The sequence below is a fragment of the Cololabis saira genome, chromosome 20 (genome assembly GCF_033807715.1).
Source record: "Cololabis saira isolate AMF1-May2022 chromosome 20, fColSai1.1, whole genome shotgun sequence".
NCBI lineage: Eukaryota > Metazoa > Chordata > Actinopteri > Beloniformes > Belonidae > Cololabis > Cololabis saira.
Window position 1 is genome coordinate 7791332 of NC_084606.1, and position 22917 is coordinate 7814248.

At 47.2% G+C, this 22917-nt stretch overlaps 23 non-coding genes across 23 annotated transcripts; 16 read left to right on the forward strand and 7 right to left on the reverse strand.

Moving 5' to 3' along the window:
• The first annotated feature begins 502 nt into the window (after window positions 1-502).
• On the forward strand, window positions 503-575 carry trnak-cuu (transfer RNA lysine (anticodon CUU)). The gene has a single exon. It is a non-coding gene; the product is annotated as a tRNA-Lys (tRNA).
• Window positions 576-1560: 985 nt separating this feature from the next.
• Window positions 1561-1633, forward strand: trnak-cuu (transfer RNA lysine (anticodon CUU)). The gene has a single exon. It is a non-coding gene; the product is annotated as a tRNA-Lys (tRNA).
• Window positions 1634-3689: 2056 nt separating this feature from the next.
• trnak-cuu (transfer RNA lysine (anticodon CUU)) lies at window positions 3690-3762 on the forward strand. Its single transcript has one exon. It is a non-coding gene; the product is annotated as a tRNA-Lys (tRNA).
• Window positions 3763-4862: 1100 nt separating this feature from the next.
• trnay-gua (transfer RNA tyrosine (anticodon GUA)) lies at window positions 4863-4951 on the reverse strand. The gene is given in 2 exon segments: window positions 4863-4898; window positions 4915-4951. It is a non-coding gene; the product is annotated as a tRNA-Tyr (tRNA).
• Window positions 4952-5246: 295 nt separating this feature from the next.
• On the reverse strand, window positions 5247-5318 carry trnah-gug (transfer RNA histidin (anticodon GUG)). The gene has a single exon. It is a non-coding gene; the product is annotated as a tRNA-His (tRNA).
• A 374-nt stretch (window positions 5319-5692) lies between these two features.
• On the reverse strand, window positions 5693-5765 carry trnar-acg (transfer RNA arginine (anticodon ACG)). Its single transcript has one exon. It is a non-coding gene; the product is annotated as a tRNA-Arg (tRNA).
• Window positions 5766-5907: 142 nt separating this feature from the next.
• Window positions 5908-5989, forward strand: trnas-uga (transfer RNA serine (anticodon UGA)). The gene has a single exon. It is a non-coding gene; the product is annotated as a tRNA-Ser (tRNA).
• Window positions 5990-7418: 1429 nt separating this feature from the next.
• trnaw-cca (transfer RNA tryptophan (anticodon CCA)) lies at window positions 7419-7490 on the forward strand. The gene has a single exon. It is a non-coding gene; the product is annotated as a tRNA-Trp (tRNA).
• A 201-nt stretch (window positions 7491-7691) lies between these two features.
• Window positions 7692-7773, forward strand: trnas-cga (transfer RNA serine (anticodon CGA)). Its single transcript has one exon. It is a non-coding gene; the product is annotated as a tRNA-Ser (tRNA).
• Window positions 7774-11491: 3718 nt separating this feature from the next.
• Window positions 11492-11564, reverse strand: trnar-acg (transfer RNA arginine (anticodon ACG)). The gene has a single exon. It is a non-coding gene; the product is annotated as a tRNA-Arg (tRNA).
• Window positions 11565-11707: 143 nt separating this feature from the next.
• Window positions 11708-11789, forward strand: trnas-uga (transfer RNA serine (anticodon UGA)). The gene has a single exon. It is a non-coding gene; the product is annotated as a tRNA-Ser (tRNA).
• Window positions 11790-13223: 1434 nt separating this feature from the next.
• Window positions 13224-13295, forward strand: trnaw-cca (transfer RNA tryptophan (anticodon CCA)). Its single transcript has one exon. It is a non-coding gene; the product is annotated as a tRNA-Trp (tRNA).
• A 201-nt stretch (window positions 13296-13496) lies between these two features.
• On the forward strand, window positions 13497-13578 carry trnas-cga (transfer RNA serine (anticodon CGA)). The gene has a single exon. It is a non-coding gene; the product is annotated as a tRNA-Ser (tRNA).
• Window positions 13579-14799: 1221 nt separating this feature from the next.
• On the forward strand, window positions 14800-14872 carry trnak-cuu (transfer RNA lysine (anticodon CUU)). The gene has a single exon. It is a non-coding gene; the product is annotated as a tRNA-Lys (tRNA).
• Window positions 14873-16030: 1158 nt separating this feature from the next.
• trnar-acg (transfer RNA arginine (anticodon ACG)) lies at window positions 16031-16103 on the reverse strand. Its single transcript has one exon. It is a non-coding gene; the product is annotated as a tRNA-Arg (tRNA).
• A 536-nt stretch (window positions 16104-16639) lies between these two features.
• Window positions 16640-16711, forward strand: trnae-uuc (transfer RNA glutamic acid (anticodon UUC)). The gene has a single exon. It is a non-coding gene; the product is annotated as a tRNA-Glu (tRNA).
• Window positions 16712-17797: 1086 nt separating this feature from the next.
• trnaw-cca (transfer RNA tryptophan (anticodon CCA)) lies at window positions 17798-17869 on the forward strand. Its single transcript has one exon. It is a non-coding gene; the product is annotated as a tRNA-Trp (tRNA).
• A 201-nt stretch (window positions 17870-18070) lies between these two features.
• trnas-cga (transfer RNA serine (anticodon CGA)) lies at window positions 18071-18152 on the forward strand. Its single transcript has one exon. It is a non-coding gene; the product is annotated as a tRNA-Ser (tRNA).
• Window positions 18153-19374: 1222 nt separating this feature from the next.
• On the forward strand, window positions 19375-19447 carry trnak-cuu (transfer RNA lysine (anticodon CUU)). The gene has a single exon. It is a non-coding gene; the product is annotated as a tRNA-Lys (tRNA).
• Window positions 19448-20814: 1367 nt separating this feature from the next.
• trnay-gua (transfer RNA tyrosine (anticodon GUA)) lies at window positions 20815-20903 on the reverse strand. The gene is given in 2 exon segments: window positions 20815-20850; window positions 20867-20903. It is a non-coding gene; the product is annotated as a tRNA-Tyr (tRNA).
• Window positions 20904-21652: 749 nt separating this feature from the next.
• trnar-acg (transfer RNA arginine (anticodon ACG)) lies at window positions 21653-21725 on the reverse strand. The gene has a single exon. It is a non-coding gene; the product is annotated as a tRNA-Arg (tRNA).
• Window positions 21726-21868: 143 nt separating this feature from the next.
• Window positions 21869-21950, forward strand: trnas-uga (transfer RNA serine (anticodon UGA)). Its single transcript has one exon. It is a non-coding gene; the product is annotated as a tRNA-Ser (tRNA).
• A 268-nt stretch (window positions 21951-22218) lies between these two features.
• trnae-uuc (transfer RNA glutamic acid (anticodon UUC)) lies at window positions 22219-22290 on the forward strand. Its single transcript has one exon. It is a non-coding gene; the product is annotated as a tRNA-Glu (tRNA).
• The last annotated feature ends 627 nt before the right edge of the window (window positions 22291-22917 follow it).

The window sequence follows — 22917 nt, forward strand, 5'->3', positions numbered from 1 at the left end:
AGTGGGCAGTATCTGGGCCTGGGGTTCGATTCCCCGATGGAAAGACCAGCTATTTGGTACAATAGACATACATGACTGATACAAGTGAACAAAGGTCAATAGGATGAAAATGACTCCTCCACACACCAGTTGCCGTTGGCCTGCTAAAAAAGCTTTAATTGATGAAGTTCTTCTAAGATTAAAACTGTGGATGTTCTGTTCTCTCGTCAGTCCTGATCCAGAGGTCCAGCCTGTTAGACTCAGACCAGAGACCTTTTGCATTTGCGACAAACCAAATAACCACTACACTACAGAAACTGTGCAGCAGGTTACTGATCATGATTCAAATTCATTCAATCATTTAGTTTATATTCCCCCTTAATCTTATACAAAACCATCTAGACAGGTATGTAGAGACATAGATAGTAGGACATTTTGCAAAACTGGTTTCTCGAAAAAAAACTGATAAAACCTCAAATTTCAGACACTTTTCGATTATTGTTCTTGTTTACTAGCATCTGAAGCCCGGCTAGCTCAGTCGGTAGAGCATGAGACTCTTAATCTCAGGGTCGTGGGTTCGAGCCCCACGTTGGGCGGTGAAGGCACATTTATGAAGTTTGTTTGAAGTGTAGAGTCCAGGTTGAAGGCTAGCAGAAAGGAATCACCTCCACTGCTGTTCTGGTCACTGAGATGGATTTTACTCGGTGAGACTGGTGACATCATCAATGACATCACATGTCTGATGACATTCCAGGGTTAGATTAAATCATTCTTAATTATGACAATGTTAGTATAGTGGGCAGTATCTGGGTCTGGGGTTCGATTCCCCGATGGAGAGACCAGCTATTTGGTACAATGGACATACATGACTGATACAAGTGAACAAAGGTCAATAGGATGAAAATGACTCCTCCACACACCAGTTGCCGTTGGCCTGCTAAAAAAGCTTTAATTGATGAAGTTCTTCTAAGATAAAACTGTGGATGTTCTGTTCACTCGTCAGTCCTGATCCAGAGGTCCAGCCTGTTAGACTCAGACCAGAGACCTTTTGCATTTGCGACGAACCGAAAAACCACTACACTACAGAAACTGTGCAGCAGGTTATTGATCATGATTCAATTCATTCAATCATTTAGTTTCTATTCCCCCTTAATCGTATACAAAACCATCTAGACAGGTATGTAGAGACATAAATAGTGGGACATTTTGCACTAGCTAGCTATAGGCTATCTTGAGGAGCATAGCAACCTGATAACCGCCAGGTCTACACAGATTTTGACGTAGTCCAGCTGAACTTGAAATGCGCTCCCGTTGTCTCATAATGCCAAGTGGACGAGAGTAGGTGACATCATCACCAGGTAGTTGGCTTCCAACTGCACCAACTCCTAAAAAATGGACACCTCCGAAATAGCCAATTTGTGAGCATCTACACTTGCGAAAAACTAGAAAGTCACAAGTTTAGTCACATGTTGTCCTTCAACTGTCTGGGTGGTGTCCAGAGGAGTCCAGACGGAAAACTGGTTTCTCGAAAAAAAACTGATAAATCCTCAAATTTCAGACACTTATTTACTAGCACCTGAAGCCCGGCTAGCTCAGTCGGTAGAGCATGAGACTCTTAATCTCAGGGTCGTGGGTTCGAGCCCCACGTTGGGCGGTGAAGGCACATTTATGAAGTTTGTTTGAAGTGTAGAGTCCAGGTTGAAGGTGAGCAGAAAGGAATCACCTCCACTGCTGTGATTGATTTTACTGGCTGAGACTGGTGACATCATCAAGGTTTCTTCCCTCCTAAAGGGGAGTTTTTCCTTGCCACTGTTTGGCTTAAGGTTTTTCTCCCGCTAGGGGAGTTTTTACCTGCCATTGTTTATGTAATAACTGCTCGGGGGTCATGTTCTGGGTATGGGTCTCTGGAAAGCGTCTAGAGACAACTCTGTTGTATTAGACGCTATATAAATAAAATTGAATTGAATTGAATCAATGACATCACATGTCTGATGACATTCCAGGGTTAGGTGAAATAATTTCATTGATTTGCCGTTGACGACGATAACATGTAAGAATTTGTAATTATGACTACGTATCTGATGCATGTAATTGATTTGCCGATGACGAGGATAACATGTGCACGTTACCAAATGGCCAAAGCCGAGTACAGTGATGAACTAGAGTCCCGCACTGGGCAGATGGAAACTAACAGCAGTCCTTCGAGCCGGAGTTGAACTAGCGACATTTTGCTGGTTCTACAGTACTCTGCTCTACCAACTGAACTATCGAAGGAGGGTGCATGTTGACAGCTCCATGACTTGTGTATTCTTCTACCAAGGCCTGAAACTAGGAAAAGGAAACATTTTAAATGAATTATTGTCTCCTTTATGCGCCCGTTGCTGGGTCCTTACCACTGGCAGAGTCCATTGTCCTTGGCTAAGTGTCTGGGCCGTAGCACCCCCCCTCCCCACCCCAATCAATTGAAGTGTGAATGGTGTGAAAATCTGATCCAAACACCCTAGTGGATTTTGTTGTGGCCGTGGCACCTTTTTCTTTCTTTTTCCATGGCACCTTTTTCTTTCTTTCTTTTTCTTTGTTTAAAGTGTAGAGTCCAGGTTGAAGGTGAGCAGAAAGCAATCACCTCCACTGCTGTTGTGGTCACTGAGATGGATTTTACTGGCTGAGAATGGTGACATCATCAATGACATCACATGTCTGATGACATTCCAGGGTTAGATGAAAGAATTGGTAATTATGACAATTTATCTGATGCATGTAATTAATTTGCCGATGACGATGATAACATGTGCACGTTACCAAATGTAGCAACAGCGGCCCTCTGCTGTTTATATTGAAACGCAAACATTTTGCTTAACATTCTGCAGTGTCCATGGAAACCATCCCAATCTCACAAAGAGTGCAGTAACATCAGAAATGTTTCTGCTCTATACTCCAAGACTGACCTACTTAGGTCATCATGTTTTCATGTTCCCTTGGCAGAATTATTTCCCTATTTCTGTTAATAATGTGAATAAAAAAAATCCTAACTTTAAGGAGTGCTATGTATACCCTCCATAAGTCTTTGTGACATCCTCAGTGACATCACATGTCTTTGATGACATTCCAAGGCTAAATGACAGAGTTGCTATTCACAACTATGTATCTGATGCAACACTTAGCACATCTACTGGCAGCTTCCTGTTTTTATCGTCAAAATAAACAACAGAAACATCTTCATGTTGTCATTTTAGGACTAAATTATCATTTAGTTTCTATTCCCCCTTAATCTTATACAAAACCATCTAGACAGGTATGTAGAGACATAGATAGTGGGACATTTTGCACTAGCTAGCTATAGGCTATCTTGAGGAGCATAGCAACCTGATAACCGCCAGGTCTACACAGATTTTGACGTAGTCCAGCTGAACTTGAAATGCGCTCCCGTTGTCTCATAATGCCAAGTGGACGAGAGTAGGTGACATCATCACCAGGTAGTTGGCTTCCAACTGCACCAACTCCTAAAAGATGGACACCTCCAAAATAGCCAATTTGTGAGCATCTACAATTGCGAAAAACTAGAAAATCACTAGTTTAGTCACATGTTGTCCTTCAACTGTCTGGGTGGTGTCCAGAGGAGTCCAGACGGAAAACTGGTTTCTCTGAAACACTGATAAAACCTCACATTACAGACACTTTTCGATTATTGTTCTTATCTGCTAGCATCTGAAGCCCGGCTAGCTCAGTCGGTAGAGCATGAGACTCTTAATCTCAGGGTCGTGGGTTTGAGCCCCACGTTGGGCGCTGCAGTCACATTTATGAAGTTTGTTTGAAGTGTAGAGTCCAGGTTGAAGGTGAGCAGAAAGGAATCACCTCCACTGCTGTCATGGATTTTACTGGCTGAGACTGGTGACATCATCAATGACATCCAACTGAACTATCGAAGGAGGGTGCATGTTGACAGCTCCATGACTTGTGTATTCTTCTACCAAGGCCTGAAACTAGGAAAAGGAAACATTTTAAATTAATTATTGTCTCCCTTGCCGGGTCCTTACCACTGGCAGAGTCCATTGTCCTTGGCTAAGTGCCTGGGCCATAGCACCCCCTTTCCCCACCCCAATCAATTGAAGTGTGAATGGTGTGAAAATCTGATCCAAACACCCTAGTGGATTTTGTTGTGGCCGTGGCACCTTTTTCTTTCTTTTTCCAAAAGTTTGAGAAGCTCTCTGGCTGCCACAGGGGTGCTGTGATCCGGATTCGAACCGGGGTTGCTGCGGCCACAACGCAGAGTACTCACCACTATACGATCACAGCTTGAACGGATACATGTACCCAGCTTTAGATATGTGCTCGGTTTCTGCAGTTATGTCAGTTTACACGGTGTGAGGTTGGAAGAAGTGTGTGTGGAGGTGTGGCGCCCCTGTCGTCAGGTAAGGGCATTTGCCTCTAATGAGATTAAATAGATTGAATAAAAGAGGTCCCATGAAAGACAAAAATAATGCGTGAGCCGGGGGAAGCTTTGGAAACATTATGGAAGACGGCCTATCCTGCGGCACCTTTGAAGTGTACGTTTCCGGGCATACACAGAGACAAATGAAAAAAGCAAGTAAATAAATAAATGACAGAGAAGAAGAAACGTGTACACTACCAAGGTTGTGACTGGGATAATATTAAAGATTAGGATTTTTTGAGCTAGCCAGGAGTTGAACCTAGAATCTTCTGATCCGTACTCAGACGCGTTATCCATTGCGCCACTAGCCGTCTTTTATGGTAACATGTGGAAACATGTGGAAACACACGTGTTGCAACGACTCAGATGTCCCATCCACAGTAGATGGCAGAGCCATAGCTGGGTACAGCAGTGAAATAGAATCCCGCTCTGGGCAGATGAAAAATAAAGCCAGTCCTTCGAGCCGGAGTTGAACCAGCGACCTAAGGATACCTGTTTTACTGGTTCTACAGTCCTCCGCTCTACCAACTGAGCTATCGAAGGAGGATGCATGTTGACAGCTCCATGACTTGTGTATTCTTCTACCAAGGCCTTAAACTGGGAAAAGGAAACATTTTAAATTAATTATGGTCTCCCTTGCCGGGTCCTTACCACTGGCAGAGTCCATTGTCCTTGGTTAAGTGCCTGGGCCGTAGCACCCCCTTTCCCCACCCCAATCAATTGAAGTGTGAATGGTGTGAAAATCTGATCCAAACACCCTAGTGGATTTTGTTGTGGCCGTGGCACATTTTTCTTTCTTTTTCCAAAAGTTTGAGAAGCTCTCTGGCTGCCACAGCTGTGCTGTGACCCGGATTCGAACCGGGGTTGCTGCGGCCACAACGCAGAGTACTCACCACTATACGATCACAGCTTGAACGGAGACATGTACCCAGCTTTAGATATGTGCTCGGTTTCTGCAGTTATGTCAGTTTACACGGTGTGAGGTTGGAAGAAGTGTGTGTGGAGGTGTGGCGCCCCTGTCGTCAGGTAAGAGCATTTGCCTCTAATGAGATTAAATAGATTGAATAAAAGAGGTCCCATGAAAGACAAAAATAATGCGTGAGCCGGGGGCAGCTTTGGAAACATTATGGAAGACGGCCTATCCTGCGGCACCTTTGAAGTGTACGTTTCTGGGCATACACAGAGACAAATGAAAAAAGCAAGTAAATAAATAAATGACAGAGAAGAAGAAACGTGTACACTACCAAGGTTGTGACTGGGATAATATTAAAGATTAGGAATTTTTGAGCTAGCCAGGAGTTGAACCTAGAATCTTCTGATCCGTACTCAGACGCGTTATCCATTGCGCCACTAGCCCTGTTTTATGGTGACATGTGGAAACATGTGGAAACACACGTGTTGCAACGACTCAGATTATGCAAGCTGCACAATCACCTGCCTTGAAGAAAGCAGGATCAATCTGATTTATCTGATTCTGCAGATTCACACCTTTTAGAGTGGTTGTTGTGGCCGAGTGGTTAAGGCGATGGACTTGAAATCCATTGGGGATTACCCGCGCAGGTTCAAATCCTGCCAACAACGCTTAATGGGGAACAAAAGGCTTGTTAAATGTAAGATGTCTTAACTTCAGACAAGACTGTGATTTATAACTCATCCATCAGGGGCCTCATTTACAAAATGTCTGTACGCGCACGGTCTGTTGTTCAGAAAGTGACTTGAATGTAGAAAGTTGTGGTGCTTCATGCACCGATCAATTCTGGCGTATGCACATTTGTAAAGTTTTTTCTGTTGGCGACACTCACTGGCGATGCAGTGAAATTGCAGTGAAGTTGTCATGATGTCACATGTGTCCCTGATGGTCTAATGGCTAGGATTTGGTGCTTTCACCACCACGGTCCGGGTTGAATTCCCGGTCAGGGAAGAAATGTCTATTTCTCCCCCAACCGGGGGTGATCAATCCCCGGCTTGTGTCCAAGTAGTGCACCACAGATCCCCCCTACGGATCCACAGCACCGCGAGGCCTTTTCTGTGGCCTCGAGGATTTTCTTGGTGGCTCTCCTCAACTGCAGTCCTGTAACTCCAAGGAGTTTGAGCACTCTCTGGAGTGAATGTCCTGGGAAACCTCTGCGCTCAATTTCAACTGGCTCGCAGCGGGCTCTCCAGCCATTGCTCCGGCACTCTGTGGTGAGCTCAGAGTATTTGGCCCTCTTGCGCTCATTGGCCTCACCAATCCGGCCCTCCAAAGGGACAGTCAGTTCCAGCAGGACCACTTGCTTGGTGGACTCCAAAGTTAATACCATATCTGGGGGGAGTGAAGTGGCAGCTATGCTAGCTGGGAACTTGAGTTTCCTTCCCAGGTCAACTGCCAGGAGCTGCCAGTCACGAGCGGTAGCGAGGAGTCCTCCTGCGGAGTTTGGCTGGTGTTTTGCATTCTGCCCAGCTCTAACAAACGTGATTGACTGCTTCGGGGCGACCTGGGTCTTGCTGTTCTGTATCGCTGTGCAGATGGAATCCGCCAAGGATTTTAGAACTTGGTCGTGGCGCCAGCGATACCGCCCCTCTCCTAACGCCTTTGGGCAGCAGCTCAGAATGTGCTCCATGGTGCCCCTCCTCTGGCACAACTTGCACTCAGGCGTATCTGCCAGGCCCCAGGTGTGCAGGTTGGCCGGGCTTGGGAGGACACTGATTGAATGAGGAACTTTGTGCGCGGAGGTTCAGCTCTCCAGAGTTCTTCCCAGGTGAGTTTGCGAGGTTCTGCATGCTCCCACCTTGTCCACGCCCCTTGTTATTAAAAATAAATAAATGAACAAAGCTCCAAGTGTAGAACATCTCGTATATTTTACATCTATTTTTCTCTGCATCATAGTAACCCACTGAACCCCTTGATGGACTGTCTCAGGGACTTTAAAACATGGATGAAGCTTCATGAAAACAAGACGGAAGTTATTTGGTTTGGAAGTGGTGCCCGCTAGGATCAGATTGGTGTACAACCTCAGGAAATATTAGAAAAGGCTCTGTGGCGCAATGGTAGCGCGTCTGACTCCAGATCAGAAGGTTATGTGTTCAACTCACATCAGGGTCATAATGAACTTTCAATTTTGTTTTATCCATCCTTACAAGTTTACCAACCATACAAACTTTATCTGCAACAGAAAACTTTGATATGTATCGGGAATTATTAAAGTCTGCACAATCACCTGCCTTGAAGAAAGGAGGAACAATCTTTAAATAAAAGGAATTGCATTTGTTTATCTGATTCTGCAAATTCACACATTTTGGAGTGGTTGTTGTGGCCGAGTGGTTAAGGCGATGGACTCGAAATCCGTTGGAGATTACCCGTGCAGGTTGAAATCCTGCCAACAACGATTCATGTATGAATGTTAATCTTAATCCTAATCTCAGGGGTGTGGGTTCGAGCCCCACGTTGGGCGCTGCAGTCACATTTATGAAGTTTGTTTGAAGTGTAGAGTCCAGGTTGAAGGTGAGCAGAAAGGAATCACCTCCACTGCTGTCATGGATTTTACTGGCTGAGACTGGTGACATCATCAATGACATCACATGTCTGATGACATTCCAGGGTTAGGTGAAATAATTTCATTGATATGCCGTTGACGACGATAACATGTAAGAATTTGTAATTATGACTACGTATCTGATGCATGTAATTGATTTGCCGATGACGAGGATAACATGTGCACGTTACCAAATGGCCAAAGCCGAGTACAGTGATGAAATAGAGTCCCGCACTGGGCACATGGAAACTAACAGCAGTCCTTCGAGCCGGAGTTGAACTAGCGACATTTTGCTGGTTCTACAGTACTCCGCTCTACCAACTGAACTATCGAAGGAGGATGCATGTTGACAGCTCCATGACTCGTGTATTCTTCTACCAAGGCCTTAAACTGGGAAAAGGAAACACTCATCTCATCACTCATCTTCTCCCGCTTTATCCGTTACCGGGTCGCGGGGGCAGCAGCCTCAGCAGGGATGCCCAGACTTCCCTCACCCCAGACACTTCCTCCAGCTCTTCCGGGGGGAGTCCGAGGCGTTCCCAGGCCAGCCGAGAGACATAGTCTCTCCAGCGTGTCCTGGGTCTTCCCCGGGGTCTCCTCCCGGTGGGACATGCCTGGAACACCTCCCTAGGGAGGCGTCCAGGAGGCATCCGGTACAGATGCCCAAGCCACCTCAGCTGACTCCTCTCAATGTGGAGGAGTAGCGGCTCGACTCCGAGCTCCTCCCGGGTGACCGAACTCCTCACCCTATCTCTAAGGGAGCGTCCAGCCACCCTGCGGAGGAAACTCATCTCGGCCGCTTGTATCCGCGATCTTGTCCTTTCGGTCACTACCCAAAGTTCATGACCATAGGTGAGGGTAGGGGCGTAGATTGACCGGTAAATCGAGAGCTTCGCCTTTCGACTCAGCTCCCTCTTTACCACGACGGTCCAGTACATCGACCGCATTACTGAGGACGCTGCACCGATCCGCCTGTCAATCTCACGCTCCATTGTTCCCTCACTCGTGAACAAGACCCCGAGATACTTGAACTCCTCCACCTGAGGCAGGACTTCTCCACCCACCCGGAGAAGGCATGCCACCCTTTTCCGGTCGAGAACCATGGCCTCGGTCTTGGAGGTGCTGATTCTCATCCCTGCCGCGTCGCACTCGGCCGCAAACCGCCCCAGCACATGCTGGAGGTCCCGGTCTGATGAAGCCAACAGGACAACATCATCTGCAAAAAGCAGAGATGAAATCCTGAGGTTCCCAAACCGGATCCCCTCCGGCCCCTGGCTGCGCCTAGAAATCCTGTCCATAAAAATTATGAACAGGACCGGTGACAAAGGGCAGCCCTGCCGGAGTCCAACATGCACCGGGAACAAGTCTGACTTACTGCCGGCAATGCGAACCAGACTCCTGCTTCGATCATACAGAGACCGGACAGCCCTTAGTAGAGGGCCCCGGACTCCATACTCACTCAGCACCCCCCACAGAATGGCACGAGGGACACGGTCAAATGCCTTCTCCAGATCCACAAAACACATGTAGACTGGTTGGGCAAATTCCCATGAACCCTCGAGCACCCTGCGGAGGGTATAGAGCTGGTCCAGTGTTCCACGACCGGGACGAAAACCGCATTGTTCCTCCTGAATCCGAGGTTCGACTATCGGCCGTAATCTCCTCTCCAGTACCCTGGCGTAGACTTTCCCCGGGAGGCTGAGAAGTGTGATCCCCCTGTAGTTGGAACACACTCTCCGGTCCCCCTTTTTAAACAGAGGGACCACCACCCCGGTTTGCCACCCCAGCGGTACTGTCCCCTTCCTCCATGCAATGTCGCAGAGGCGTGTCAGCCAAGACAGCCCTACGACATCCAGAGACTTGAGGTACTCAGGGCGAATCTCATCCACCCCTGGTGCCCGGCCACCGAGGAGCTTACGAACCACCTCGGTGACCTCGGCTTGGGTGATGGATGAGCACGCCTCCGAGCCCCAACCCTCTGCTTCCTCAGTGGAAGGCATGTCAGTCGGGTTAAGGAGATCCTCAAAGTATTCCTTCCACCGTCCGACAATGTCCCCAGTCGAGGTCAACAGCTCCCCACCAGCACCATAAATGGTGCCGGCAGAGTACTGCTTCCCCCTTCTGAGGCGCCGAACGGTCCTCCAGAATTTCCTCGAGGCCGACCGAAAGTCCTCCTCCATGGCCTCCCCGAACTCCTCCCAGACCCGAGTTTTTGCCTCCAAGACTGCCCGAGCCGCGGCCCGCTTGGCCTGCCGGTACCTATCTACTGCGTCAGGAGTCCCACCGGCCAACATAGCCCGGTAGGACTCCTTCTTCAGTCTGACGGCATCCTGTACTTCCGGTGTCCACCACCGGGTTCTAGGTCGCCACGACAGGCACCGGAGACCTTGCGTCCACAGCTTCGAGCCGCCGCGCCGACAATGGAGGCAGAGAACATGGTCCACTCGGACTCAATGTCCCCCGCCTCCCCCGGGATCCGAGAGAAGCTCTCCCGGAGGTGGGAGTTGAAGATGTCCCTGACAGAGGGCTCAGCCAGACGTTCCCAACAGACCCTCACAATCCGTTTGGGTCTGCCCGGTCTGTCCAACCTCCTCCTCCGCCAGCGCATCCAACTCACCACCAGGTGGTGATCAGTTGACAGCTCAGACCCTCTCTTCACCCGAGTGTCCAAGACATGCGGCCGAAGGTCAGATGAAACGACAACAAAGTCGATCATTGACCTCCGGCCTAGGGTGTCCTGGTGCCACGTGCACTGATGGACACCCTTATGCCTGAACATGGTGTTCGTGATGGACAAACTGCGACTCGCACAGAAGTCCAACAACAAAACACCGCTCGGGTTCAGATCGGGGAGGCCGTTCCTCCCAATCACGCCTCTCCAGGTATCACTGTCATTGCCCACGTGAGCGTTGAAGTCCCCCAGTAGAACAATGGAGTCCCCAGTTGGAGCACCATCAAGTACTCCTCCCAGGGACTCCAAGAAGGCCGGGTACTCCCCACTGCTGTTCGGCCCGTAGGCACAAACAACAGTGAGAGACCTATCCCCGACCCGAAGGCGCAGGGAAGCGACCCTCTCGTTCACCGGGGTGAACTCCAACACATGGCGGCTGAGCTGGGGGGCTATAACCAAGCCCACACCAGCCCGCCGCCTCTCACCCTGGGCAACTCCAGAGTAGTGGAGGGTCCAGCCCCCTTCAAGGGAACATTTTAAATTAATTATTGTCTCCCTTGCCGGGTCCTTACCACTGGCAGAGTCCATTGTCCTTGGCTAAGTGTCTGGGCCGTAGCACCCCCCCTGTCGTCAGGTAAGGGCATTTGCCTCTAATGAGATATGAGGAAGGAAGAGAATGAATAAAAGAGGTCCCATGAAAGACAAAAATAATGCGTGAGCCGGGGGCAGCTTTGGAAACATTATGGAAGACGGCCTATCCTGCGGCACCTTTGAAGTGTACGTTTCCGGGCATACACAGAGACAAATGAAAAAAGCAAGTAAATAAATAAATGACAGAGAAGAAGAAACGTGTACACTACCAAGGTTGTGACTGGGATAATATTAAAGATTAGGATTTTTTGAGCTAGCCAGGAGTTGAACCTAGAATCTTCTGATCCGTACTCAGACGCGTTATCCATTGCGCCACTAGCCCTCTTTTATGGTGACATGTGGAAACATGTGGAAACACACGTGTTGCAACGACTCAGATTATGCAAGTCTGCACAATCACCTGCCTTGACGAAAGCAGGATCAATCTGATTTATCTGATTCTGCAGATTCACACCTTTTAGAGTGGTTGTTGTGGCCGAGTGGTTAAGGCGATGGACTTGAAATCCATTGGGGATTACCCGCGCAGGTTCAAATCCTGCCAACAACGCTTAATGGGGAACAAAACGCTTGTTAAATGTACGATGTCTTAACCTCAGACAAGACTGTGATTTATAACTCATCCATCAGGGGCCTCATTTACAAAATGTCTGTACGTGCACGGTCTGATGTTCAGAAAGTGACTTGAATGTAGAAAGTTGTGGTGCTTCATGCACCGATCAATTCTGGTGTATGCACATTTGTAAAGTTTTTTCTGTTGGCGACACTCACTGGCGATGCAGTGAAATTGCAGTGAAGTTGTCATGATGTCACATGTGTCCCTGATGGTCTAATGGCTAGGATTTGGTGCTTTCACCACCACGGTCCGGGTTCAATTCCCGGTCAGAGAAGAAATGTCTATTTCTCCCCCAGCCGGGGGTGATCAATCCCCGGCTTGTGTCCAAGTAGTGCACCACAGATCCCCCCCTACGGATCCACAGCACCGCGAGGCCTTTTCTGTGGCCTCGAGGATTTTCTTGGTGGCTCTCCTCAACTGCAGTCCTGTAACTCCAAGGAGTTTGAGCACTCTCTGGAGTGAATGTCCTGGGAAACCTCTGCGCTCAATTTCAACTGGCTCGCAGCGGGCTCTCCAGCCATTGCTCCGGCACTCTGTGGTGAGCTCAGAGTATTTGGCCCTCTTGCGCTCATTGGCCTCACCAATCCGGCCCTCCAAGGGGACAGTCAGTTCCAGCAGGACCACTTGCTTGGTGGACTCCAAAGTTAATACCATATCTGGGGGGAGTGAAGTGGCAGCTATGCTAGCTGGGAACTTGAGTTTCCTTCCCAGGTCAACTTGGAGCTGCCAGTCACGAGCGGTAGCGAGGAGTCCTCCTGCGGAGTTTGGCTGGTGTTTTGCATTCTGCCCAGCTCTAACAAACGTGATTGACTGCTTCGGGGCGACCTGGGTCTTGCTGTTCTGTATCGCTGTGCAGATGGAATCCGCCAAGGATTTTAGAACTTGGTCGTGGCGCCAGCGATACCGCCCCTCTCCTAACGCCTTTGGGCAGCAGCTCAGAATGTGCTCCATGGTGCCCCTCCTCTGGCACAACTTGCACTCAGGCGTATCTGCCAGGCCCCAGGTGTGCAGGTTGGCCGGGCTTGGGAGGACGTCGTACACTGATTGAATGAGGAACTTTGTGCGCAGAGGTTCAGCTCTCCAGAGTTCTTCCCAGGTGAGTTTGCGAGGTTCTGCATGCTCCCACCTTGTCCACGCCCCTTGTTATTAAAAATAAATAAATGAACAAAGCTCCAAGTGTAGAACATCTCATATATTTTACATCTATTTTTCTCTGCATCATAGTAACCCACTGAACCCCTTGATGGACTGTCTCAGGGACTTTAAAACATGGATGAAGCTTCATGAAAACAAGACGGAAGTTATTTGGTTTGGAAGTGGTGCCCGCTATGATCAGATTGGTGTACAACCTCAGAGAATATTAGAAAAGGCTCTGTGGCGCAATGGTAGCGCGTCTGACTCCAGATCAGAAGGTTATGTGTTCAACTCACATCAGGGTCATAATGAACTTTCAATTTTGTTTTATCCATCCTTACAAGTTTACCAACCATACAAACTTTATCTGCAACAGAAAACTTTGATATGTATCGGGAATTATTAAAGTCTGCACAATCACCTGCCTTGAAGAAAGGAGGAACAATCTTTAAATAAAAGGGATTGCATTTGTTTATCTGATTCTGCAAATTCACACATTTTGGAGTGGTTGTTGTGGCCGAGTGGTTAAGGCGATGGACTCGAAATCCGTTGGGGATTACCCGTGCAGGTTGAAATCCTGCCAACAACGATTCATGTATGAATGTTAATCTTAATCCTAATCTCAGGGGTGTGGGTTCGAGCCCCACATTGGGTGCTGAAGTTACATTTATGAAATTTGTTTAAAGTGTAGAGTCCAGGTTGAAGGTGAGCAGAAAGCAATCACCTCCACTGCTGTTGTGGTCACTGAGATGGATTTTACTGGCTGAGAATGGTGACATCATCAATGACATCACATGTCTGATGACATTCCAGGGTTAGATGAAAGAATTGGTAATTATGACAATGTATCTGATGCATGTAATTAATTTGCCGATGACGATGATAACATGTGCACGTTAACAAATGTAGCAACAGCGGCCCTCTGCTGTTTATATTGAAACGCAAACATTTTGCTTAACATTCTGCAGTGTCCATGGAAACCATCCCAATCTCACACACAGTGCAGTAACATCAGAAATGTTTCTGCTCTATACTCCAAGACTGACCTACTTAGGTCATCATGTTTTCATGTTCCCTTGGCAGAATTATTTCCCTATTTCTGTTAATAATGTGAATAAAAAAAATCCTAACTTTAAGGAGTGCTATGTATACCCTCCATAAGTCTTTGTGACATCCTCAGTGACATCACATGTCTTTGATGACATTCCAAGGCTAAATGACAGAGTTGCTATTCACAACTATGTATCTGATGCAACACTTAGCACATCTACTGGCAGCTTCCTGTTTTTATCGTCAAAATAAACAACAGAAACATCTTCATGTTGTCATTTTAGGACTAAATTATCATTTCGTTTCTATTCCCCCTTAATCTTATACAAAACCATCTAGACAGGTATGTAGAGACATAGATAGTGGGACATTTTGCACTAGCTAGCTATAGGCTATCTTGAGGAGCATAGCAACCTGATAACCGCCAGGTCTACACAGATTTTGACGTAGTCCAGCTGAACTTGAAATGCGCTCCCGTTGTCTCATAATGCCAAGTGGACGAGAGTAGGTGACATCATCACCAGGTAGTTGGCTTCCAACTGCACCAACTCCTAAAAAATGGACACCTCCAAAATAGCCAATTTGTGAGCATCTACAATTGCGAAAACCTGAAAATCACTAGTTTAGTCACATGTTGTCCTTCAACTGTCTGGGTGGTGTCCAGAGGAGTCCAGACGGAAAACTGGTTTCTCTGAAACACTGATAAAACCTCACATTACAGACACTTTTCGATTATTGTTCTTATTTACTAGCATCTGAAGCCCGGCTAGCTCAGTCGGTAGAGCATGAGACTCTTAATCTCAGGGTCGTGGGTTCGAGCCCCACGTTGGGCGCTGCAGTCCCATTTATGAAGTTTGTTTGAAGTGTAGAGTCCAGGTTGAAGGTGAGCAGAAAGGAATCGCCTCCACTGCTGTTATGGATTTTACTGGCTGAGACTGGTGACATCATCAATGACATCACATGTCTGATGACATTCCAGGGTTAGGTGAAATAATTTCATTGTTTTGCCGTTGACGACGATAACATGTAAGAATTTGTAATTATGACTACGTATCTGATGCATGTAATTGATTTGCCGATGACAAGGTTAACATGTGCACATTACCAAATGGCCAAAGCCGAGTACAGTGATGAAATAGAGTCCCGCACTGGGCACATGGAAACTAACAGCAGTCCTTCGAGCCGGAGTTGAACTAGCGACATTTTGCTGGTTCTACAGTACTCCGCTCTACCAACTGAACTATCGAAGGAGGGTGCATGTTGACAGCTCCATGACTTGTGTATTCTTCTACCAAGGCCTGAAACTATGAAAAGGAAACATTTTAAATTAATTATTGTCTCCCTTGCCGGGTCCTTACCACTGGCAGAGTCCATTGTCCTTGGCTAAGTGCCTGGGCCGTAGCACCCCCTTTCCCCACCCCAATCAATTGAAGTGTTAATGGTGTGAAAATCTGATCCAAACACCCTAGTGGATTTTGTTGTGGCCGTGGCACCTTTTTCTTTCTTTTTCCAAAAGTTTGAGAAGCTCTCTGGCTGCCACAGGGGTGCTGTGACCCGGATTCGAACCGGGGTTGCTGGGGCCACAACGCAGAGTACTCACCACTATACGATCACAGCTTGAACGGATAAATGTACCCAGCTTTAGATATGTGCTCGGTTTCTGCAGTTATGTCAGTTTACACGGTGTGAGGTTGGAAGAAGTGTGTGTGGAGGTGTGGCGCCCCTGTCGTCAGGTAAGGGCATTTGCCTCTAATGAGATTAAATAGATTGAATAAAAGAGGTCCCATGAAAGACAAAAATAATGCGTGAGCCGGGGGCAGCTTTGGAAACATTATGGAAGACGGCCTATCCTGCGGCACCTTTGAAGTGTACGTTTCCGGGCATACACAGAGACAAATGAAAAAAGCAAGTAAATAAATAAATGACAGAGAAGAAGAAACGTGTACACTACCAAGGTTGTGACTGGGATAATATTAAAGATTAGGATTTTTTGAGCTAGCCAGGGGTTGAACCTAGAATCTTCTGATCCGTACTCAGACGCGTTATCCATTGCGCCACTAGCCCTCTTTTATGGTAACATGTGGAAACATGTGGAAACACACGTGTTGCAACGACTCAGATGTCACATCCACAGTAGATGGCAGAGCCATAGCTGGGTACAGCAGTGAAATAGAATCCCGCTCTGGGCAGATGAAAAATAAAGCCAGTCCTTCGAGCCGGAGTTGAACCAGCGACCTAAGGATACCTGTTTTACTGGTTCTACAGTGGTTAAGGCGATGGACTTGAAATCCATTGGGGATTACCCGCGCAGGTTCAAATCCTGCCAACAACGCTTAATGGGGAACAAAAGGCTTGTTGAATGTACGGTGTCTTAACCTCAGACAAGACTGTGATTTATAACTCATCCATCAGGGGCCTCATTTACAAAATGTCTGTACGCGCACGGTCTGATGTTCAGAAAGTGACTTGAATGTAGAAAGTTGTGGTGCTTCATGCACCGATCAATTCTGGCATATGCACATTTGTAAAGTTTTTTCTGTTGGCGACACTCACTGGCGATGCAGTGAAATTGCAGTGAAGTTGTCATGATGTCACATGTGTCCCTGATGGTCTAATGGCTAGGATTTGGTGCTTTCACCACCACGGTCCGGGTTCAATTCCCGGTCAGGGAAGAAATGTCTATTTCTCCCCCAGCCGGGGGTGATCAATCCCCGGCTTGTGTCCAAGTAGTGCACCACAGTTCCCCCCTACGGATCCACAGCACCGCGAGGCCTTTTCTGTGGCCTTGAGGATTATCTTGGTGGCTCTCCTCAACTGCAGTCCTGTAACTCCAAGGAGTTTGAGCACTCTCTGGAGTGAATGTCCTGGGAAACCTCTGCGCTCAATTTCAACTGGCTCGCAGCGGGCTCTCCAGCCATTGCTCCGGCACTCTGTGGTGAGCTCAGAGTATTTGGCGCTCTTGCGCTCATTGGCCTCACCAATCCGGCCCTCCAAGGGGACAGTCAGTTCCAGCAGGACCACTTGCTTGGTGGACTCCAAAGTTAATACCATATCTGGGGGGAGTGAAGTGGCAGCTATGCTAGCTGGGAACTTGAGTTTCCTTCCCAGGTCAACTTGGAGCTGCCAGTCACGAGCGGTAGCGAGGAGTCCTCCTGCAGAGTTTGGCTGGTGTTTTGCATTCTGCCCAGCTCTAACAAACGTGATTGACTGCTTCGGGGCGACCTGGGTCTTGCTGTTCTGTATCGCTGTGCAGATGGAATCCGCCAAGGATTTTAGAACTTGGTCGTGGCCCCAGCGATACCGCCCCTCTCCTAACGCCTTTGGGCAGCAGCTCAGAATGTGCTCCATGGTGCCCCTCCTCTGGCACAACTTGCACTCAGGCGTATCTGCCAGGCCCCAGGTGTGCAGGTTGGCCGGGCTTGGGAGGACACTGATTGAATGAGGAACTTTGTGCGCAGAGGTTCAGCTCTCCAGAGTTCTTCCCAGGTGAGTTTGCGAGGTTCTGCATGCTCCCACCTTGTCCACGCCCCTTGTTATTAAAAATAAATAAATGAACAAAGCTCCAAGTGTAGAACATCTCATATATTTTACATCTATTTTTCTCTGCATCATAGTAACCCACTGAACCCCTTGATGGACTGTCTCAGGGACTTTAAAACATGGATGAAGCTTCATGAAAACAAGACGGAAGTTATTTGGTTTGGAAGTGGTGCCCGCTATGATCAGATTGGTGTACAACCTCAGAGAATATTAGAAAAGGCTCTGTGGCGCAATGGTAGCGCGTCTGACTCCAGATCAGAAGGTTATGTGTTCAACTCACATCAGGGTCATAATGAACTTTCCATTTTGTTTTATCCATCCTTACAAGTTTACCAACCATACAAACTTTATCTGCAACAGAAAACTTTGATATGTATCGGGAATTATTAAAGTCTGCACAATCACCTGCCTTGAAGAAAGGAGGAACAATCTTTAAATAAAAGGGATTGCATTTGTTTATCTGATTCTGCAAATTCACACATTTTGGAGTGGTTGTTGTGGCCGAGTGGTTAAGGCGATGGACTCGAAATCCGTTGGGGATTACCCGTGCAGGTTGAACTCCTGCCAACAACGATTCATGTATGAATGTTAATCTTAATCCTAATCTCAGGGGTGTGGGTTCGAGCCCCACATTGGGTGCTGAAGTCACATTTATGAAATTTGTTTAAAGTGTAGAGTCCAGGTTGAAGGTGAGCAGAAAGCAATCACCTCCACTGCTGTTGTGGTCACTGAGATGGATTTTACTGGCTGAGAATGGTGACATCATCAATGACATCACATGTCTGATGACATTCCAGGGTTAGATGAAAGAATTGGTAATTATGACAATGTATCTGATGCATGTAATTAATTTGCCGATGACGATGATAACATGTGCACGTTAACAAATGTAGCAACAGCGGCCCTCTGCTGTTTATATTGAAACGCAAACATTTTGCTTAACATTCTGCAGTGTCCACGGAAACCATCCCAATCTCACACAGAGTGCAGTAACATCAGAAATGTTTCTGCTCTATACTCCAAGACTGACCTACTTAGGTCATCATGTTTTCATGTTCCCTTGGCAGAATTATTTCCCTATTTCTGTTAATAATGTGAATAAAAAAAATCCTAACTTTAAGGAGTGCTATGTATACCCTCCATAAGTCTTTGTGACATCCTCAGTGACATCACATGTCTTTGATGACATTCCAAGGCTAAATGACAGAGTTGCTATTCACAACTATGTATCTGATGCAACACTTAGCACATCTACTGGCAGCTTCCTGTTTTTATCGTCAAAATAAACAACAGAAACATCTTCATGTTGTCATTTTAGGACTAAATTATCATTTAGTTTCTATTCCCCCTTAATCTTATACAAAACCATCTAGACAGGTATGTAGAGACATAGATAGTGGGACATTTTGCACTAGCTAGCTATAGGCTATCTTGAGGAGCATAGCAACCTGATAACCGCCAGGTCTACACAGATTTTGACGTAGTCCAGCTGAACTTGAAATGCGCTCCCGTTGTCTCATAATGCCAAGTGGACGAGAGTAGGTGACATCATTACCAGGTAGTTGGCTTCCAACTGCACCAACTCCTAAAAAATGGACACCTCCGAAATAGCCAATTTGTGAGCATCTACAATTGCGAAAAACTAGAAAATCACTAGTTTAGTCACATGTTGTCCTTCAACTGTCTGGGTGGTGTCCAGAGGAGTCCAGACGGAAAACTGGTTTCTCCGAAACACTGATAAAACCTCACATTACAGACACTTTTCGATTATTGTTCTTATTTGCTAGCATCTGAAGCCCGGCTAGCTCAGTCGGTAGAGCATGAGACTCTTAATCTCAGGGTCGTGGGTTCGAGCCCCACGTTGGGCGCTGCAGTCACATTTATGAAGTTTGTTTGAAGTGTAGAGTCCAGGTTGAAGGTGAGCAGAAAGGAATCACCTCCACTGCTGTCATGGATTTTACTGGCTGAGACTGGTGACATCATCAATGACATCACATGTCTGATGACATTCCAGGGTTAGGTGAAATAATTTCATTGATTTGCCGTTGACGACGATAACATGTAAGAATTTGTAATTATGACTACGTATCTGATGCATGTAATTGATTTGCCGATGACGAGGATAACATGTGCACGTTACCAAATGGCCAAAGCCGAGTACAGTGATGAAATAGAGTCCCGCACTGGGCACATGGAAACTAACAGCAGTCCTTCGAGCCGGAGTTGAACTAGCGACATTTTGCTGGTTCTACAGTACTCCGCTCTACCAACTGAACTATCGAAGGAGGGTGCATGTTGACAGCTCCATGACTTGTGTATTCTTCTACCAAGGCCTGAAACTAGGAAAAGAAAACATTTTAAATTAATTATTGTCTCCCTTGCCGGGTCCTTACCACTGGCAGAGTCCATTGTCCTTGGCTAAGTGCCTGGGCCGTAGCACCCCCTTTCCCCACCCCAATCAATTGAAGTGTTAATGGTGTGAAAATCTGATCCCTAGTGGATTTTGTTGTGGCCGTGGCACCTTTTTCTTTCTTTTTCCAAAATTTTGAGAAGCTCTCTGGCTGCCACAGGGGTGTTGTGACCCGGATTCGAACCGGGGTTGCTGCGGCCACAACACAGAGTACTCACCACTATACGATCACAGCTTGAACGGATACATGTACCCAGCTTTAGATATGTGCTCGGTTTCTGCAGTTATGTCAGTTTACACGGTGTGAGGTTGGAAGCAGTGTGTGTGGAGGTGTGGCGCCCCTGTCGTCAGGTAAGGGCATTTGCCTCTAATGAGATTAAATAGATTGAATAAAAGAGGTCCCATGAAAGACAAAAATAATGCGTGAGCCGGGGGCAGCTTTGGAAACATTATGGAAGACGGCCTATCCTGCGGCACCTTTGAAGTGTACATTTCCGGGCATACACAGAGACAAATGAAAAAAGCAAGTAAATAAATAAATGACAGAGAAGAAGAAACGTGTACACTACCAAGGTTGTGACTGGGATAATATTAAAGATTAGTATTTTTTGAGCTAGCCAGGAGTTGAATATAGAATCTTCTGATCCGTACTCAGACGCGTTATCCATTGCGCCACTAGCCCTCTTTTATGGTAACATGTGGAAACATGTGGAAACACACGTGTTGCAACGACACAGATGTCCCATCCACAGTAGATGGCAGAGCCATAGCTGGGTACAGCAGTGAAATAGAATCCTGCTCTGGGCAGATGAAAAATAAAGCCAGTCCTTCGAGCCGGAGTTGAACCAGCGACCTAAGGATACCTGTTTTACTGGTTCTACAGTCCTCCGCTCTACCAACTGAGCTATCGAAGGAGGATGCATGTTGACAGCTCCATGACTCGTGTATTCTTCTACCAAGGCCTTAAACTGGGAAAAGGAAACATTTTAAATGAATTATTGTCTCCTTTGCCGGGTCCTTACCACTGGCAGAGTCCATTGTCCTTGGCTAAGTGCCTGGGCCGTAGCACCCCCTTTCCCCACCCCAATCAATTGAAGTGTTAATGGTGTGAAAATCTGATCCAAACACCCTAGTGGATTTTGTTGTGGCCGTGGCACCTTTTTCTTTCTTTTTCCAAAAGTTTGAGAAGCTCTCTGGCTGCCACAGGGGTGATGTGACCCAGATTCGAAGCGGGGTTGCTGCGGCCACAACGCAGAGTACTCACCACTATACGATCACAGCTTGAACGGATACATGTACCCAGCTTTAGATATGTGCTCGGTTTCTGCAGTTATGTCAGTTTACACGGTGTGAGGTTGGAAGAAGTGTGTGTGGAGGTGTGGCGCCCCTGTCGTCAGTAAAGGGCATTTGCCTCTAATGAGATATGAGGAAGGAAGAGAATGAATAAAAGAGGTCCCATGAAAGACAAAAATAATGCGTGAGCCGGGGGCAGCTTTGGAAACATTATGGAAGACGGCCTATCCTGCGGCACCTTTGAAGTGTACGTTTCCGGGCATACACAGAGACAAATGAAAAAAGCAAGTAAATAAATAAATGACAGAGAAGAAGAAACGTGTACACTACCAAGGTTGTGACTGGGATAATATTAAAGATTAGGATTTTTTGAGCTAGCTAGGAGTTGAACCTAGAATCTTCTGATCCGTACTCAGACACGTTATCCATTGCGCCACTAGCCCTCTTTTATGGTGACATGTGGAAACATGTGGAAAGACACGTGTTGCAACGACTCAGATTATGCAAGTCTGCACAATCACCTGCCTTGAAGAAAGCAGGATCAATCTGATTTATCTGATTCTGCAGATTCACACGTTTTAGAGTGGTTGTTGTGGCCGAGTGGTAAAGGCGATGGACTTGAAATCCATTGGGGTTTACCCGCGCAGATTCAAATCCTGCCAACAACGCTTAATGGGGAACAAAAGGCTTGTTAAATGTACGATGTCTTAACCTCAGACAAGACTGTGATTTATAACTCATCCATCAGGGGCCTCATTTACAAAATGTCTGTACGCGCACGGTCTGATGTTCAGAAAGTGACTTGAATGTAGAAAGTTGTGTTGCTTCATGCACCGATCAATTCTGGCGTATGCACATTTGTAAAGTTTTTTCTGTTGGCGACACTCACTGGCGATGCAGTGAAATTGCAGTGAAGTTGTCATGATGTCACATGTGTCCCTGATGGTCTAATGGCTAGGATTTGGTGCTTTCACCACCACGGTCCGGGTTCAATTCCCGGTCAGGGAAGAAATGTCTATTTCTCCCCGGCTTGTGTCCAAGTAGTGCACCACAGATCCCCCCTACGGATCCACAGCACCGCGAGGCCTGTTCTGTGGCCTCGAGGATTTTCTTGGTGGCTCTCCTCAACTGCAGTCCTGTAACTCCAAGGAGTTTGAGCACTCTCTGGAGTGAATGTCCTGGGAAACCTCTGCGCTCAATTTCAACTGGCTCGCAGCGGGCTCTCCAGCCATTGCTCCGGCACTCTGTGGTGAGCTCAGAGTATTTGGCCCTCTTGCGCTCATTGGCCTCACCAATCCGGCCCTCCAAGGGGACAGTCAGTTCCAGCAGGACCACTTGCTTGGTGGACTCCAAAGTTAATACCATATCTGGGGGGAGTGAAGTGGCAGCTATGCTAGCTGGGAACTTGAGTTTCCTTCCCAGGTCAACTTGGAGCTGCCAGTCACGAGCGGTAGCGAGGAGTCCTCCTGCGGAGTTTGGCTGGTGTTTGGCATTCTGCCCAGCTCTAACAAACGTGATTGACTGCTTCGGGGCGACCTGGGTCTTGCTGTTCTGTATCGCTGTGCAGATGGAATCCGCCAAGGATTTTAGAACTTGGTCGTGGCGCCAGCGATACCGCCCCTCTCCTAACGCCTT